Source organism: Acinonyx jubatus, chromosome D1, assembly GCF_027475565.1.
Source record: "Acinonyx jubatus isolate Ajub_Pintada_27869175 chromosome D1, VMU_Ajub_asm_v1.0, whole genome shotgun sequence".
NCBI lineage: Eukaryota > Metazoa > Chordata > Mammalia > Carnivora > Felidae > Acinonyx > Acinonyx jubatus.
Window position 1 is genome coordinate 104389819 of NC_069390.1, and position 18500 is coordinate 104408318.

The following is an 18500-nucleotide window of genomic DNA, read 5'->3' on the forward strand; positions in this document are numbered from 1 at the left end:
ATAGTACACAAATGTGCAGGCCTCCGCGTATTGGTAAAGTTTATTTATAGAAACAAGTAGCGATCAGAATACTAAAAGATGAGTTATTTTAATCACCACATATCTTTGGTAACACACGAACTTTAGCTTATTTTTTATAATAAGGTGATGCTTGTGCATGGGCATAAGGTAAATTTTTACCAATTTTAGATATGAAGAAAGATAACCCAAGTTGAGATTATAAAAAATGGAATGCTGATTTCTTGTGTGCATTATTAAATTAATTAGTGAATTAATCAACAGAATTTGAAGTGGAAAAACAGGCTAATTAGCTGTTGAAAGGGCCATTTCACCTACTGAGGCTAAATACCGTTTCAATAGACATTTTAAGAAAGTCTTTAATAAGGTGTAGAAATTGAATGAATATTGCATAATTAACTTATTCGTTAATCTTTAAATGGCATTTTAACCAGGAGTTTTTATGTTCAAAGGAATCCTGTGATGATTTCCTCTAATCTGTGAATCCTTTTATATAAAGTGAAGTCCTTATCCCCTTTACTTAAAGTGAGGGTATATCTGGTATTTCTGTGAATGATGTGCTAATTTAACATAAAATCTGTATGGAGGCATGAATTTTTTTCAGTGTCAAAAAGAAATTATATAACCAAATCCCAATTAGTGAAAATTTCAAAATACTTCAGTCTCTCTCTTAGGACTCATCATGTTCTCAGACTCAGGCAACTCCTCAGCCTGCCACCAGAAGACACACGCTTTAGTCGTTGGGTTGATCAGGAAATGAAAATAACTTTTAATAGATGCCTAATCAAAACTTAAGTAGGAAGATGTTCTTCTTCCAAATAAATAATATATTTCAGTGCCATTTGTAAATGACTTTTGGATTATTTTCATTAATGTATCTCTGCATTAGTATGGAAAAAAGGGAATGGTAATATTTTCAGTTTGACCCTGATTACCTAGAAAACTTAGGAGAAAGTATTTTTTTAGGGGAAGTAGAGAGAAGAGACAGAATTATTAGTACAACTGTGTATATGGATATACTCTACATGTAAAAATAGCTTTATTATCTACTTTTAAAAATACAGATAAAAAAAAGTTTTAGGTATAATTTCTTACTGGAAGCTTCTGGGATAGATGTATCCCAGGCTTTTCAATTACAAGTAGCCCTTATATCAGAGAATCTTTAGCCCAAGATCAGGGGTCAATAGTGGCCCACTTATCCCCTAGGCCAGTGTGAGAACCTATAACATTTATGCATGTAGATATTTGAAGTTCATGTATACCAGTGATTTTCAGTGGGGTGGCACTAACTTCTAGGGGGCATTTTGGAATTTTGTGGAGCATTTGAGTTTGTCTCAGTGATTTAGTGGACCATGGCCAGAGATGGGAGACATCCTGTAATGCACAGGGCATCCTAATATAAAAGAATTGTGTGGTTCCTACATAGCCTTAAATATCACATGTATGGCATTTTTGTGAAGGGGACTAGAAAACTTTGTATGATTGTCCATGCCTGTAACCTAACTCTACTTTATATACAAAATATTTTTACATATTTTTATCTGTTTCAATAAACACTAAATTTTCCAGAAATGCCACGATCTTGCATATCAAAGATAGTTGTACTTTATATTGTTTGGAACCATTTCAGAAAATCACGTGACTTTACTTCATTTTCCTATATTTGTTGTATGTCATAGTTTCTTATCATCCAGCTTCTCTTAAATTTAAATATATTAAATGTAAGTAGTGTAAGCATATGACTACTTCATTGTATTTTAGTATAGTCATGCCAGGACATACGCATATTGAAATACATAATTTATTATTAATTACTTTTATTTATTTTCTTTTATGTTGCTGTTAGGGTATTTTGATGATATTTTTTGAAATTCTGTTAAACATCTGTGAATTTCTTTTCAGGATAGAAAAGGAGGAACTAAAATGAATATATATGTGTAGCCTTTAATATAACAAAGGGGAATTGGGTCTAATAGGGTTGAGAACTGACAGAGATGAAGTGCCAGGCTAGAGAAAATGGTAACACTTACCCACTTTATGGGACTGTTTTTAGTTAGAGAACCGGTATGATAGTACACAGCCATGCCCTTCCCCATTCCTGTCTTCCCATCACCTCTGCAATAACTGGTGCTTACATTAGAGCCAGTTCCCAAATTTATGCCTGAGATAGCGAAATATGATGGGTTTGTGTTAAAATAGCCACAGGAAAAAAGTTTATTGGAGTTGAAGCTGTACGTGTTTTAGTCTTCAGTTTGTCTCCTATGAGTTTCTCTAGGACAGTAAAGTGAGTGCACAGAGCCGGGGAGGAGGGCCTTCTCCCATCTTATAGAAATAATGCTTCTCCTCTGTGCAGTGTTGGGCGGTTAATGTGTATGAAAAGAAAGCTGTTGGGTATTGAATGTGTACAGAGTATTTGTAGGTAATGAAATCTCCAGATTGGAAAGAATCATAAAGGTCATCTGGTCTGGTGGTTTCCAGAGCTTTCTAAGTTAATGTTCTGCAGAGGTACCCAAGCAGCTGCATAATTGTCAGAAACTCTTCATGGCTGATTCTGATACACTCTTGAAGGAAAACCACTATGGCAAGCTACAAAAAAAAAATCCTTTTTCCCCCCCAAAGGAATGCTTTTAAAAAATGAATATTGAAACTGAATTTTAAGGAAGTACAGAATTGCAATACATACTTCTTATAAAACAAACAATGTGGACATTATAAAACAACAAAGTCCCTACAGGCTCCTCAGGAGTAACCACTATTAATCACTTGTTTGTCCCTCTAAACCCTTGTCTATGCAAATGTGATTAGAATGTTTATTTGCTTCCTTACTGTTTAAATTCCCACTTTAACATAATTATATAAGTTCTTTTCATTTTCAAGTCTTCAGGGTTTTTTTGTGGTTAGAGACCAAATCCTGTTATACCAACCATTTGAGGAAGCCTTTGAATTTTGTCCACCTATATATAATGTATGTTCTTGAAAAGTTACATGAATCAGACTATTAACGAACTTGCTATTTTAAAGAAATCCTATAGTGAATTGTTTTATAAAGTGAATCATTTCTTTTTCCAAAGTTGTTAAAAATAACTCATTTTCATAATTCAAGAATTTTGCTTTTCTATCAGACCCAGAAAACATGAAAAACTTCTAAAGTCCAAGCTGATAGCACACCTGTTTCAAGTAGAACTTTGTACAACAGAATTCTAGTACCTAAAAAGAATCTTTACTATTTCTTTACATGTAATATCATGGGAATTAACTTGTTAAAGAATAGAGTACTTTAGCATTTCATATTTCTTGGATGAAATACAATCATCATAACATTGCATATTTCTTGAATTATACCCTTACTTGATTTTGGCTTCGTGATAGAACCTTGATGTTTCTTCTTGTGACTTCCTGATAAGGTGTTGCTTAGTAATTAATGATGATAAAGTTTTTATCCAAAGTTTAGCAAACATCTACAGGGGATTTAAAAGAATCCCTTCACTTAACAGCTGTTGTACGTCAATTTTTATTGAATTTAATGAACAAGAGCTAGGTTTAAAAGAGAGGGAAGACTTAGGTTAGTTGGTGAGTTAACTGTATTTATGTGTTAAACAGTTTTCTATCCAGAGTTCGTGGATCAGCACATACAGTACAGAAGGAGAGGTGGTTTATAGATTGTAACTTTTCTTTTTTGTATGTGGATACCATTCAGATCAGCTGGAGGTGATTTCTCTAAGTAATTATTTTATTATGTGGCATAGCAGATGACAGACCTCTTTCACACTGAGGTTAGTGGTTTGCCAGCATGGCTGCATTTACCTGTTCTTATTCTCAAACATCACATTGTTCAGTTCTGTGTTTAAGGACAACCTCACCTCATGCAGTAGACGTCCTTGGTAGGACACTAGGCACCTAATTTGAGGGCTTAGTTTCATTAAATGTAAAATGACAGTGTCAAACTTATTATCCAATAAAACCCTTCTAATTCTATAGCTACATAATTATGATTTGTGAAATTCAGTAGATCAACAGATCTCCTGATGCATGCTCTGAACTCTGATCATTCTGAACTATAGCCAGTTTTCCTAAACTCACTCTACTCTACCGCTGGCTCAGGTGTCACCTCCTTCTGGCACTCCTCTAACCCATCATAAATAACGTTCAAGCTTCCGGAGCTCCTTGTGTTTCTTGTAATCCTAAGCATTCATGCCGCTGCATTGGCATCACCATTTATGTCATGTTCCCTTTAATGTCCGTGCCTTTGATTGATAAAATAATGCTTTGTACATACCTGGTGTTCATTTATTATTGTTGGATGATTGGTGAAAGAACAAGTGATTCCCATTTCCAAACCAAAATAGGAATTTAGTAAGTAAGCATAGTAGTTTCTGACTTTGCTGCCTTCCTTTCAGTATCCAACACCTAAGAGAACTTCCTTGTTTATTGGCATTATTTGTGAAATTCTGGCTAAGGAGAAAGGTAGGTTCCTTTTGACAAAATGATTCTGAGTTATTGTTAGGAGGTTATATAGTGCAGCAGAATACCTCAAGAACTCATGTATGTGGTCTGGAAATACCACATGAATAGCTTGTGGTATTTCTTCATCCTTTACTTGGGTACACTCAAGTCCTCCAGACTTTCCCTCCAGAAATTCACTTGTTTGGATAGGTACCCAACCCACCTTGTAGAAGTTACACAAAAATATACCCACCCACTTTTGTTTTAAGTTACAATCTGTTAGCACTTTTAAGTTCATATTCACCTATCTCCTCACCTCCAAATTAATTTATGTGTGGTTCGCAGGACTTTGTGCTCTGTACTTTATATAAAGGTAACTTTATATGTTACCTTTAAGCGTCAGCTCAGTGCTGCTGAGAGGAGAGGCCACGCCAGGCAAGCACGGTGAGTGGTGAGGCAGGAAGTGCTTGGGCTTTGGCTCTCCACCCTGACTTTCTGTGTGACCTTGGAATAATCACCTAATCTCTGAGACTCCATGTTTTCCTCTGTAAAATCTGAATCTCATGCTTGGAATATGGAATGTGAAAATTCTCAGAAGATTGACTTAGTTATTATTAGTTGCCTCTTTCCTTCCCTCAGACACTTTTCATTTTTCAAGCTTTAAACCTCCTGACTCATCCAGAAAACTCAAGTTTGTTAATGAAAAGCATCAACTTTATCTTCAAAGCATTGTATAACCAGGAGCAAATCATTGAGCCTGGCTTATTGTATAGTGGAAATTGAGTCAAAGGCTTGCCCTAAGTCACACAGTTTATTATAGCTTTAGAGACAGGACTGGAACCCCAGTCCCCCTGGTCTTCATGGTATATTCTTTGTATTACGTAAACAAAAGTGTCTAAAAGCATGGATTCTGGAGCCAAATTGGCAGTTTTAAATCCCGATACTGGTCCTGACTAGCTGTGTGATCTTGGTAAGTTTATAAATCAGAGATAATAACAAAATCTATCTCATAAGGTTGTAAGGAAGACTAAATAGGTCTTTGCATGTAAATTTCTTTGTTTTTAATTTTTTAATATTTATTTTATTTTTGAGAGAGACAGAGAGACAGAATCTGAAACAGGCTCCAGACTCTGAGCTGTCAGCACAGAGTCCGACGTGGGTTTCAAACCCACAAACCGTGAGATCGTGACCTGGGCCAAAGCCGGATACTTAACTGACTGAGCCACCCAGGCGCCCCACTGGTAAATTTCTTAATGTAATTGCTAACACATAGTCAGTGCTATATGTATGAAGGCTATTATTATTGTTACTAGTAGTAGTAGCAATAGTAACAACAGAAATAGAAGTACATAATCCTCACAGAAAGACTCTTTGAGGAGCATAACAGATTAGAAATAAAAAGGATGAAAGATGCCATATAAAAGCCAGCTAGACTCTAATACTAAATTCATTTTAGCAAGACAGTTATATTTCTAGGTCTGGCCTGAAGCATGGTTAGCTCAGAACATTTTGGATTTATTCTTGTTAGACCCTGACAACTCTTGATATCTCTGTAGGCAGAAGTTTGAAGTACACCTAGAATGATTCTGGAAAATAAGGCCCTGAAACATGGAAGATTTACCTGGTTTGCTCAGTTCCTCAAGGCAAAGAGTCTCCAGGAGATCCATATGTGCCAAAGCTATGAGTCAAGGGAAGGCACAGGTAGAATTGGCTAGTTTGGAATAAGGATGCTAGGGTGACAGAGCCATATCAGAGGGCATTGGAGAACTAGGAAAGCAGCTGTTTGCTAACTGGCTTCTGCTTCCTTTTGGTCAATTCACTCCTGTCGTGCATAACTACACACGCGCGTGCACACACACACACACACACACACACACACGCCAACGTTGCCTTACTTAGGCTATCCCCATTGTGTTCTACAAATTTCTCATCATCCCATTTCCTTGTTTCTCTGTTATGTTAGCATTATAAGTTTAACACTAGTCTAAAGTAGATGATAACTTATCATACCTTCACATGCAAGGAGTATATTTATATTCTGGAGTAGTTTTCTGAGGACTGTGATCAAATCTACTCCCACAATATGAAAACCACCTCTACCTGTGATGGTTTAATGTGAACTTTCCAGATACAGTAACTGGAATGAATTGAATAACCTTATGAAGGCCATTCTCATACTGCACACCCTAAGATAGTTGTGGTAGCACTTTGATATAATTTGATGGAAAGGTCAGTTTGAAAGAGAAGTTACTAGATTTTCTTTTGGAATTCTGCAAACCTTCTACACCTAGGTACAATTTCTTGGTACAAGACTTTGAAATAAAAATTTGAATTTTAGAGGAATTTTGAAAAAATTTTTAATACTTTTACAAAATTATACTAAGCTATATAGACATGTTATCTTAGAAAAAAAGCCTGTGCCAAATACTATCCATTGTGCTGCCTGGCATTATATGCCAGTTGGCTCTACATAAGGCCTGTTATTACAGTTTTGGACAATACATCCTTGGGTTTTAATTGAGAGACCCATAGATAATTCAAGGTATATGATCAGAAGAACAAAGTAGAAATTTAATACATGAAGATTGCCAGTGGCCTGCAAGATCTCTGTTTCCTTGTGAGGAATATTTTCCAAAATTGTAAAATTCAACTGTAAAGGAAAGAGACAGCTATTGCTTTATAAAGTGGCAAAGTTGACAAATTTTTACCAAAATTGAATTCATTGCTTTGTTAAGCAAAAGGCTTCCCAGACCTACAGATCACTTTTTTTTTTCAAGCTACTTTTCATGTTCCTTAAAAATGATCAAATACATCTGGTCCTGGTATATTGCGCTGTTTTCCTATGGCATGATTCCTGGAGAAAATCATTGGAAGATCATATTAAGTCTGTCCACATTCTAGTGGGCTTTGACAGGGTCAATCAATTTATTTTTGCAATTGCAAAACAGTGCATCCATTTAGTTTCTTCATTCCAACTATAGCCTAATTTGCTAATTGCAGTTATGATTCAATTTTATCTTTCATGTTGACACCAGGAAAGCACTGTCTCGTTAGTGAATGTTTATTCGCCTTTCCTCACCCCTTCCACAGGGTGAGCCAGCTGTCCTGAGACATCCTTATTGTACTGGGCTGGGTCATCCCTTTCCCCTGTACAGCTTGAAAGCTAGGATTTCACAGAGGAGCTTCAGAATTTCAGAACTGACTCTCCTTCAGAACCCTGAGAAAAGATTTTATGAGGGAGGCAGAATGATTGTCACTATTATTGAGAAGCTTCATGGTATCGTGGTTACGAAAGTGTGGACCCGCAGCCATCCTACCTTAGAATCTGGCCCTGCTTCTTACCAGGAGAGAGAACTTTGACAAGTTCCTTAACTTCTTAAGGCCTCACTTTGCTCATCTATAAAATGAGGATAATCTCATAGGAGATTCAGAGAGTTAATACTGTAATGTATCTGACACACTGTAAGTATTATGGAAGTTTCTTGCTAAATAAAACTGTTAAAATACATAAATCCTTGTGCTGCCCTGTCATGTGATGTGTAATTGTCTTAGTAGTCCACATTTAGGCCTTGTTTTCTCCACCTGACTGCTTTTTGAGTGAAGGGACCATGTTTGTTGCTCTTCGCATGTACACGTTCAGTGCTGGGTACGGAACGGATACTCTAAATATTAGCTGAGCTGAATGAGTGATTCCTTCCTTCCCCCAGCTAAGTAGGGCACCTCTCAGTTGGAGTGGAAAGAAGGGTAAGAGTCCACTACTGCCTGATCAAGGAATGCAGCCAGCGTCAAAAGACCACACAAAGAAATACCAATTCTGGAGTGACGAGCTGTTTAATGCATGTTGATTTAATGCTCGCTTGTGTAACATACCATCTGTACTAAGACTCACTGCCACTGGTTCTTTGATGTACAGCTCCTGGTGTACTAAGACACAGAGAATGGAGTCTAGTCCCTGCTCTATCACTGTATATGACCCTGGTAGAGTCACCTTGCCTTTCTGCAACCTGGACTCTTTGTTCATCTGTCAGTGGTAGGGAGGAGGAGAGAGTGAGGTTGACTAAGTCAGATCATTTATGTACTTCCTCCGTCAGTCCCTGACTCCACAGTTTTGTTCCTTTACGCTAATCCTAACTCCATCACATGGAAAATGGAAAATGGTATGAATGCTCCTTGCAAACCTTTTTATCACAGCTCTTCCATCTCCAAGGGTGTGTCTGTCATACTGCTAAGGAATATGTATCCCATCTGTCCCCTTTCATTGTACAAGTCAAACGTTTGCTTATGTGGGATCTTTGGTCTGTTTATTGTCATAATGTTATTTTGCTCGCCAGCCTCCATAATGGCCCCAGTGATTCCCACCTCATGGTATTCACATTCTTGTCTAATCCCTTCCCACATTATATCAGAATCAATCTGTGTATTCAGTAGAATATTGCAAAAATGATGGCGTATCACTTTTAAGATTATAAAGGGCCAAGCTTCTATCTTGATTGCACTCATGCTCTCTCTGTCTCTATTATCACCTGCTTGGGGTTGGGTCAGAGGGAACCACGTCCTGAGAGGTCCCATGGAGCAGCATATAGGGGAAGAACTGAAGCCTGTAACCACCACCACATGAGTGAGCTTAGAATCGGATTTTCTGACCCCAGTCAAGTTTTCAGGGATTGCAGGCCTAGCTTAACTGCAGCCTCATAAGAGTTCTGAGCCAGACCCAGCCAGTGAAGCTACTCCCTGCTTCCTGACCAATAGAAACTGTGCAAGATCATAAATGTTTGTTGTTTTAAGATGCTGTGTTTCGGAGTAGTTTGTTATGCAGCAGTAGATAACCATTAGTCATCTTCAGTTTATGAAACTAACTTTCTAGAATGTTTCTCCCAGGTACCTTTTATGTATTCTTATAGCTAGAAGTGAAAAGATGGAAACAAATCTGTTCCATTTGTGAATGAAAATGCTCATTTTCCAGATCATGTAATTTGTTGGAAAGGGGGCCAGATGACATCATTTTTTTCTTTAAACAGCTTTATTGAGACACAGTTTATACCATATAATTCACCCACTTAAAATATACAATTCAGTGGTTTTTAATATATTCACAGAATTGTGCAGCTATTACCTTGATCTTAAAGCATTTTCATCCTGCCTACAAGAAACCCTATAACCATTAGCTAGCGGTCCTTTCTCATCACCCATGTCCCATCTTCCCCTGTCTCCAGTTCTAAGCAGCCACTTCCCTCTTTCTGTTCTTATAGCTTGCCTCATCTGGCCATTTCATATGAAAGCAGTCGTGCACTGTGTGCTCTTTTGTGGCTGGTTTCTTTCAGTTAGCATCAGGCTCATTCACAGTGTAACTGTGTTGGTACTTCATTACTTTTGATAGTGAAATAGTATTCCATTAGAAGCGTAGCTGGGCATTTTGTTTATTTGCTCATCAATTGATGAACATCTGGGTATTTTGTACCTTTTAGCTTTTATGAATAATGCTGCCATGAAAATTCCTGTACAAGTTTTTGTGCGGACGTGCATTTCATTTCTCTCGGATATATACCTAGGATGGGATTGTTGGGTCGTGTGGGAACTCTGTGTTTAACTTTTTAAGGAGCCATCAAACAGTTTTCCAAGACAGCTGCACTGTCCCACAGTCCCACTGGCAACATGTACGGGTTTGAATTTCTCCCGGTCCTTAACATGCCTTGTTACTTTCCGTCTTTTTGATGATAGCTGTCTCTGTGAGTGTGAGAAGGTACCTCTTCAGGGTTTTCATTTACATTTCGCTTATGATGTAGAGCATCTTTTCATGTGTTTATTTGCCATTTGTGCCTTGTTGAGGAAACATAGTATTTAAAACTTAGAGCATTTTTAAAAATTTTTTTAAATTTTGAGACAGAGAGAGACAGAGCATGAGCAGGGGAGGGGCAGAGAGAGAGGGAGACACAGAATCCGAAGCAGGCTCCAGGCTCTGAGCTGTCAGCACAGAGCCCGATGAGGGTCTCAAACTCACAGACTGAGATCATGACCTGAGCTGAAGTCAGACTCTTAACCGACTGAGCTACCCAGGCACCCCAAAACTTGGAGCATTTTTAATTGGGTTATTTATCTTTTCATTAGTGAGTTGTAAGAGTTCTTTATATATTGTCAAACAATATTCTTAACGTTATGTGTGTATATACAAGCAAAGCACAGGCTGTAGCACTGATTTCTGGCTTCTGAGGCCCGCAAAGTACCTGAGCCTGAAATATCTGGATAATTCCATTGTCCACTTCATTTTGTATTTACATACTTTGGGTTTGCTTGCTTGATTTCTTTCTTTCTTTCTTTCTTCCTCTTCATTGAAACTAACCCTTCTGTTTTGGGGAAGAAAATTTCTACAAGTTGAATTCCAAGCATGGTGCTTTAGCAGATTTCTATGATGTATATACTCTGCAAATTAACTTAGTTTGAGAGATTTAATAATCAACTTTTTTGATAATTATGGTTTTCTGGAATACCTATTTTCTTATTTATTCTTTTAGAATACAGTTGTTAGAAAGTTAATATATGTGCATTTTAGAAAATGCACAGGTGACATAATGTTTTAATGAGAACATAATGTTTAATGAGAATATAAATTAGAGCTCACAGTTTGTAGAAAGGAGTGACAGGAGATGAGGCTAGCAAAACAGATAAGACCAGATTGGAAATGGCCTTTATCAGGCTGAGGACTTTGGATGTCTAAGTAGGAAAGCATAATCTAAGAAAATGCATTAATGATATGATTTAATTCTTGATTTTGAAAAACAGAATTGATCGGAAGAGAGATGGTCAGGGTAGGTAGACTATTAAGGAGACAGTTGAAAATTATTCAGGCAAATGAAAATGAAGAGCTTATATGGTGAAGGGGAAGAATTGAGAGTAATAATCAGATTTGGATGTAAAGGAAGTGGGAGGAGTTATGAATGAAGTTTTGAAATTTGGAAGACTAGATCGATTTGGTGACATTAACAGATTGGCTAATTGAGCAAGTTTTCAACATCATAAATTTTGAGGTGTAGGATAAAGTATTAGTGTTAGCAATACTAATAAAAGCTATAATGTAAATTGAATGCTTAGGATTTACCAGGTTCCTAGTTAAGTATTTTATTGTATACATTTTTAAGTGACTTTTTCGTTTTACAGTAAAGATGTTTAATCTTAGAATTCAATCTTAGAAATCTTAGAAACTTAAAAAGAAATCTTAGAAACTTAATAATTTAGCTTAAGTCTCAGCTGTTAAGTAGTGGAGTTGAAATTTAAATCTACTTGTCTCTAATGTTACAATTTGTGACCGTACCCGCCATACTATACTAAGTCAGTAAAGTCATTTCAATTTTCAGAATTTCCTATCTCATAAGATAAAGAACATTTCTAGAAGATAGGTTTATGCAACTTCATTGTTACTGTTATAATCTCATTGTGACCATTAGATTCTGTCTATTATGGACAGATCAGAGATCATCACTATTTTTTTTAACTTTTTAAATGTTTATTTATTTTTGAGAGAGAGAGAGAGAGAGCATGAGTGGGGGAAAGGCAGAGAGAAAGGGGGACACAGAATCCAAAGCAGGCTCCAGGCCCTGAGCTGTCAGCACAGAGCCCCACACAGGGCTTGAATTTCTGAACTGTGAGATCATGACCTGAGCCGAAGTTGGATGCTTAACCCACTGAGTCACCCAGGTGCACCCCAGAGATCATCACTTTAAATGAAAATGATAGAATGGCTCTCAAATGATTCTGCTACTTTATCTCCAACTCAAAAGAGGCTAATCCTGGGGCACCTGGGTGCCTCAGTCGGTTAAGCGTCTGACTTCAGCGCAGGTCATGATCTCATGGCTCATGAGTTCAAGTCCCACGTCAGGCTCTATGCTGACAGCCCAGAACCTGGAGCCTGGTTCGGATTCTGTGTCTCTCTCTTTCTGCCCTTTCCCCACTCATGCTGTGTCTGTCTCTCTCTCTCTCTCCTTCAAAAATAAATAAACATTAAAAAAATTTTAAAACAAAAAAAAAAGAGTCTAATCCTATAAATTACATTGTTTAATGTAATTATTTGTTTAACTTTGGGTATTTTCTAGTATAAAGCAGGAAGTTGAAATATTATATACTGCATTTTATATAACTGTTTTGTTTTTATTTTTGACTATAATTTTTAATGTTAATAGCTAAATTTATGGCCTATACCAGAGAATATGGTTGTATGGTATATGATTTCTAAATTTTCTTTATGACTTGATACATAGGTTTTTGAAGCACTACATGTATGTTGAAAAATATGTAGCCATGTAAATCATCAATCCCTTCCTAGTATTTTGTCCTCTTGTTCTGTCACTCCCTAAAAGAGCTGTGTAGTATTTCCCACTTCAGCTGTGGACATGTACATTTCTTCATGTTACTGTATTCGTTTCTTGCTTTATGTGTTTTGAAATTATATTGTGAGGTCCATAAAGCTCAGGATAGTTCTGTCTTTCATCAAGTGGAAATACCTTTCTTTTGTCCTATTTATTTCTTTTGTACCTGTCTCCTTTGGCTCAGCAGAATGTTTTTGAGATTCATCTATGTTACATATATCAAAAGTTTGTTCCTTTTTATTGCCAAGCAGTATTTCATCATATGGATATACCACAGTTAGCTTCCTTAGTTCGTGTTGGTAGACATTTGAGTTGTTTGCAGTTTAGAGCTATTATGAAGAAAACTGCTGTGAACATTTGAATACGGATCTTAATGTTTTCACTCTGTTGGGTAAATACCAAAGAGTTAAATTACTGGATCCTATAATTAAGTGTTTAAGTTTAAAGTAAACTTCCAGACTATTTTCTAACGTGTTTATAGTATTTTACATACCCACCAGCAATGCATGAGAGTTCCAGTTGTTCCACATCCTTGCCAAAACTTGCTCATTGACTGTTCAAAATGGTTATCCTTACCCTTTTGGTAAGTGGGTATGTAGTGGTATCTCACCATTGTTTCCGTTTGCATTTTCCTGAAGACTAAGATACTGTGCATCATTTCATGTAATCATTGCCTGTTTTTCTTTGTGCAGTGACCTGATTAAATCTTTTGCACATTTCTTTATTTGTAAGCCTAGGGAATTATAAAAGTTCTTTGTATGTTCTAGGTAGATAGGTCCATTGTCAGATACATATAGTAAAAATATTTCCTCTAAATCTGTCTTTTCATTTTTCTTAACAGTGCTTTTTGAAGAGCAAAAGTTTTAAGTTATGATGAAGTTTAATTTAACATTTTCTCTTTTACAGCTTATATATTATGTGTCTTATCTAAGAAATATTTGAATACTTGAATGTCTCAAAGATAGTATGCTGTGTTTTCTTCTCTACTAGGCCTATGATCAAGTTGATTAATTTTTATATATGGCATAAAGGAAGGGTATAGGTTTATTACTTTTACTTATGGATATCCAGTTGTAGCAGTACCAATGATTGAAAAGAGTTTTTTTTTTTTTTTGCCAATTGGGAAAAAAGGACATATGTCTTAATTCTGGAATGTTTTTTCAAAAATCAACTGGCCATACTTGTGTAGATCTACTTCTAAATTATGTTCTTTTCCATCAGTCTATAGGTCTGTCCTTACCAATACTATAAAATTTTCATTACTGAACTTTGTAATAAGTCTTTTATGGTTTTTGTTGATATTATAACTCTGTATTGCATGTTCCATTTGATCATTGCTAATATATAGAAAGACAGTTGATTTTTTGTTTATTGACTTTTAATCTTTGATCTTATTAAATTCACTTATTCTGTTAGCTTTTTAAAAAATTCTATTAGTTTTAATACAGATTTCTCAGGATATTCTGTATACACATTCATTTCCTTTGTGGATAAAGAGAGTTTTACTTCTTCCATTCTGATCTGTTAAGTTTTTACTTTATTTTCTTACCTTCATGTACTGGCTAGAATCTCTGGTACATTGCTTAATAGAAGTGGTATGAGCAGACTTGACCTTTTTTCTTCCTCATTTTAGGCAGGAAAATACTTAGCCTTTCACCATGGCATGTGATATTAGCTAGCTGCAGAGTCTTTTTGTACACATCTTTTATTAAATTGAGGAAGTACCCTTTTATTCTAACAGCTTTTTAGTGTTTTATCATGCACGGGAATTGAATTTTGTCACATACTTCTGCTGCAACTTTGAAATGATCACATGATGGGACACCGTGGTGGCTCAGTCAGTTAAACATCTGACTCTTGATTTTGGCTCAGGTCATGATCTCATGGTTCCTGAGCTAGAACCCCTCGTCAGGCTCTGTGCTGACAGCATGGAGCCTGCTTGGGATTTTCTCTCTCCATCTCCCTCTGCCCCTTCCCAACTTGCCTGAGTGGTCACTCTCTCTCAAAAACAAATATTCATATGTTGTTGCTCTCCTCTTTTAGTCTTAATATAGTGAATGACATTGATTTTTTTTAAATAAACTTTTATTTTAGAATAGATCTGAGATTTACAGAAAAGTTGCAAGAATATTACAGAGTTTTATGGGTACCCTCAGTGTTCCTTGTTAACATCTTAAAATACTACAGGATATTTGTAACAACTAATGAACCAATATTAATACATTATTATTAACTAAAGGACATACTTATTAGATTTTTACTTAATATCCTTTTTCTATCCCAGGATCTCATTCCAAATACAATACTAGATTTAGTCTTTACATGTTCCTTAAGCACCTCTAGACTATGACAGTTGCTCAGACTTCTGTTTTTGATGACCTTGACAGTTTATTTTTAAGTTTATTTATTTATTTTGAGAGAGAGAGAGTGAGCAGGGATGAGGCAGAGAGAGAGGGAGAGAGAGAATGCCAAGCAGGTTCCATGCTATCAGCGCAGAGCCCAACATAGAGCTTGATCCCATGACCATGAGATCATAACCTGACCCAAAATCAGGAGTCAGCTGCTTAACTGACTGAGGCACCCAGGTGCCCCAGATGACCTTGACAGTTTTGAGGCATTTAGTAGAAAGTGCTTCAATTTGGGTTTGTCTGATGTTTTCTTATAGTAAGAAAGGGTTATGTGTAGTTAGAAAGGGTTTATAGAGTATTTTCAGTCCATATACATTAGAGACGGGGTCTGCAGTTTTCCTGCACCGTTTTTGTCTGGTTTGGGCATGAGGGTAACGGTGGCTTCATAAAATGAGTTGGGAAGTGCTACTTCTTCCTTCAAGAAGGGTGTGAAAGGGAATGCCATTGTATCTTCCTAAAACGCTTGGTAAAATTCACTAGTAAAGTTGTCTAGGGTTTGAGGTATTTGGGGGAGGAAAGCTTTCAATTATGATTTTAATTTCTTTACCAAAGATAGAACTGTCTGGGTATTCTGTTCCTTTTGAGTTAGTTTTGTTAATTTGTTTATTAAAAAAGTCAAGGAAAGTATGCATTCCATCCCATTTGTAAGCTTATTCACCACAGTTATTCATAACCTTTTTTATGCTTTTAATGTCTGTAAGAACTGTAGTGATATTACTTCTTTAATTTTTGATATTAGTAATTACTGAATTCTTTTTTCTTCTAGATCAGTCTAACTAGGGGCATGACAATTTTACGTATTTTTTTCAAAGAACCAGCTTTTGGTTTTATTGCTTTTCCCTACTGTGTGTTCACTTTTTATTTCATTGATTTCTTTGTTTTTAAAGATTCATTAGAGTTTAATTATGTACAGTTCAGTACTCATATTTAAAGTGTGCAGTTTGATGAGTTTTTTGCATATTATGTCCACGAAACCACCACTACAATCAAGATAATGAACATTTTCATAACTTCCAAAAGCTTTCTCATGTGCCTTTGTACTTCATACTTTCCTGCTACCCTGCTGACTTCTCCTCAGGCAATCAGGGAACTTCCTGATGTCACTATAGGTTAGCTTACATTTCTGCAGATTTTATGTAAATATACCATGTTACTTTTTATTGCTGAGCAGTATCGTAGCAGTATCGTGTGTGGGTATGCCACAAGTTGTGTATCCCTTTTATCTACTCGTAGGGTATTTTCCAATTTTGTGATTAAAAATAAAGTTGCTTTGTACATTTATGTACAGTATTTGTGTGTACTTTTATTTCATATGTTTTTGTTTTTTGCTAAGTACCAAGAAGTAGAATGGCTGGTTGTATGGTAGATGTAGTAAGAAACTGCCCAAGTGTTTTCCAAAAGGGTTATACCATTTTAGGTTCCCAGTAGCAGTATATGAAAGTTACAGGTGTCCCACATCTTCACCAACACTTAGTATGGTCATTTTTTAAAATTTTAGTCATTCTGGAATATATTTTACCCTTTGTGGTTTCAGTTTGTGTTTTCCTGATTACTAATGAACTTGAGCATCTTCTCACAAGTTTGTTACCCATATATATCATCTTTGGTAAAGTGTCAGGTCATATCACTTCATGGGGGGGGGGGGGGTCTTACTGTTGAATTTTAAGTATTCTTTATAAAATCCAGATCTGTGCTGCCCAGTATGGTAGCTGGGAGCCACTGGCAGTGTAAATTTAAATTAAACTGAATACTATAAATTCAGTTCCTGAGTCAGCAGCTACATTTCAAGTGCTCACTTAGTCACATATGAATAGTGGCTACCTGTTAGTGCAGATACAAGGTATTTCCATAATCTCTGAAAATTCAGTTGTCAGTACCATTCTAAATGTAAGTCCCTTGTTGAGCCCTGGGTTTTGTGAATATTGTTTTCTAGTATGTAGCTTGCCTTTTCATTTCAATAACAATGTCTTTCGAAGAGCCAAGTTTCAAATTAGGATGAAATCTGTCATTTTTTTTTTCTTTTACACTTTTGTGCACTCTGTGTACTACTGAGTTTTTTTTCCTAGACCCAAGGTCCACATCTCTTCCTATGTGTTATGTTAGAATTTTTATAGTTTCATATTTTACATTTAGGGCGACAGTCTATTTTGAGTTAATTTTTGTATATCATATGAGATCAGCATCAATACTTTTATTTCATATGGCTCTCCAGTTGTTCCAGCATCAGTTTTGAAAAGATTTTTCTTTCCCCGCTTAATTATCTTTGCACCATTGTCAGATAATCATTTGGCTATGTAAATTTGTGTCCACTTCTGGACACTGTTCATGCTAGTATCACTCTGTCCTGATAACTGTGGCATTAAAATGTTTTTAAATCAGATTGTGAGAGTTCTTCAACTTTGTTCTTATTTTTCAAAATTGCTTTGGTATTAGGTCCTATAAACTTCCATAGAAATTTTTTAATCAGTATGACAATTTCTGTAAGAATGTTGCTGGGATTTTTTTTTAATTTAAACCCAAGTTAGTTAACATATAGTGGAATAATTTCAGGAGTAGAATTTAGTGATCCATTGTTTACATACAACACCCAGTGCTCATCCCAACAAGTGCCCTCCTTAATGCCCATCTCCCATTTAGCCCATCCCCCCACCCAATATCCCTCCAGCAACCCTCAGTTTGTTCTTTGTATTTAAAAGTCTCTTATGGTTTGCCTCCCTCTTTCTTTTTATCTTATTTTTCCTTCCCTTCCCCTATGTTCATCTGTTTTGTTTCTTAAGTTCCACATATGAATGAGATTATATTTATCTTTCTCTGATTTATTTTGCTTAGCATAATACACTCTAGTTCCAAACCACATTGTTGCAAATGGCAAGATTTCATTCTTTTTGATTGTCAAGTAATATTACATTGTATATATAAACCACATCTTCTTTATCATTTCATCAGTCAATGGGCGTTTGGCTCTTTCTCTACTCTGGCTATTGTCAGTAGTGCTGCTATAAACAAACATTGGGGTGCATGGGCCGCTTTGAATCACCACTCCTGTATCCTTTGGATAAATACCTAGTAGTGTAATTGCTAGTTCATAGGGTAGTTCTAGCTTCAGTTTTTTGAGGAACCTCCATACTGTTTTCCAGAGTGGCTGCACCAGTTTGCATTCCCACCAGCAGTGCAAAAACATTCCCCTTTCTCCGCATCCCTGCCAACATCTGTTGTTTCCTGAGTTTTTAATTTTAGCCATTCTGACAGGTGTGAGGTGGTATCTCATTGTGGT

The 18500-nt window shown here is 36.3% G+C and overlaps 1 protein-coding gene across 5 annotated transcripts in view; it reads left to right on the top strand.

Moving 5' to 3' along the window:
* ARHGAP20 (Rho GTPase activating protein 20) overlaps positions 1 to 18500 on the top strand; it is a 125157-nt gene that overhangs the window by 20244 nt on the left and 86413 nt on the right. The window lies entirely within an intron of this gene.